The following is a 1,583-nucleotide window of genomic DNA, read 5'->3' on the forward strand; positions in this document are numbered from 1 at the left end:
GAACCCCAGCTGCTGCGCTATGTCTAAGCTGCTTCTGTAGTCCACTGAGCTATCAGGCTGGCCCTCCTTTTGCCTCCTTTCTTCTTTCCTGCTATGACTAATCACCTTGCCAAAGCCCTCAAACCAGTAAGATCAGCAATCCATAAGCCTCCAAATTCTTACTAAAACAAACCTTTAAATTTACTACCCCAAGTACTTTATCATAGTAACAGAAAACTGACTAACAAAAATAGTCATAAGATTGATTCATGATAGGAATTGTCAGAGCTTTAATGTGAGATTATTGCAGTGCAAATTTTCCTTAATTGACATTTAATATTTTTTGTAGTGTGTCATGATAGAGCTACTGCCCCAGAAACACACTTTGGGAAATATTTCATTCCCTTACATTTTTGTATATATTATACAATAAAACAGATGTCTCCATAAATTATATCTTTTATTTTAGTTTTGTAATAAAGACAGAAAATTACATTCAAATGATGTCTAAAAAGAAAGTATACAAAACAAGCAAAGAAGTGTAGTATTGATATTCTGCTGATTTACAAATAACTTGGAGACTCTTTTCTAGGGTTCATGCTCCTCTGATTCATATATTAAGAGTTAAAATATAGATTTGAGTTATAAACAGATGTGACACACTGAAGAAAAACAAAATCTAAAATGGTCTGTTTCTGTTATCCCAAGATACCTTGAATGGAAATTTTACTTGGTGAAGATTTTCAATTTTCTTTCAATTTAGAGATTAAAATCATCCACATTCATCTATTAAGATCTTAGATATCTGAGTCTAAAACATTGCCAGGTACCTGATGTCTTTAACCCAAAATAAAGTTAAAAATCTGACCATGATGTGTTTAAACAGAATTACACAAAGGCATACACAAGGATTACAACAAGACTGTTTTGATGAGTTCTGATTAGACAGCATGAGCAGGAAGCTCCATTTTGGGGAGCTTTTTAAAATACATTGAAAACATCAGAAAGTTTACTTGAAACATTCCAATTTTATAATTCATACTACTGATCATAAAATAGTAATTACTTGTATATACTCTTATGGATATTTACTTTTATTCAACTTCTAAAGAAAATCATCATTTTCTAAATACTAGCAAAGGCTGTGTGTTTGCCAAAAATTAAACAAATTTTTGAACTAATACACCATATCTAAAATTTGTTATAGTTCAAAATTGCTTAAGCTTTTTGGTAATGGAGTTTTGCTGATCATTTTAGTTCTTTGGCTTGTCAACCTACATTAAAAATGACTCTTGTCAAACTAAGGTATCTTAACCTTCAAAAAGAAACATTAAGCATAGCAAGCATTGGTATGTTGACCTAATTTTTCAGACTTCAACAACAACAGTGACCTCTTTGTAATTAATACAGCATCAAAGTCCCTTCCAAAGGGCACCATGATAAAATCTATGAAGACTGTCCAAGGTGGAAATGAGAAAATTAATAGAGGCAACCACAAGTGCATGAGACTGTATTTCTGTTTTCTGTTTTGCTGCTTTTCCAGTTCCTACTGGGAAATCCCACACGGAGTTGTTAATCAAAATTCCACTGGTTTTTTTCTCAAT

Source organism: Octodon degus, unplaced genomic scaffold (genome assembly GCF_000260255.1).
Source record: "Octodon degus isolate 3935 unplaced genomic scaffold, OctDeg1.0 scaffold00032, whole genome shotgun sequence".
Classification (NCBI taxonomy): Eukaryota; Metazoa; Chordata; class Mammalia; order Rodentia; family Octodontidae; genus Octodon; species Octodon degus.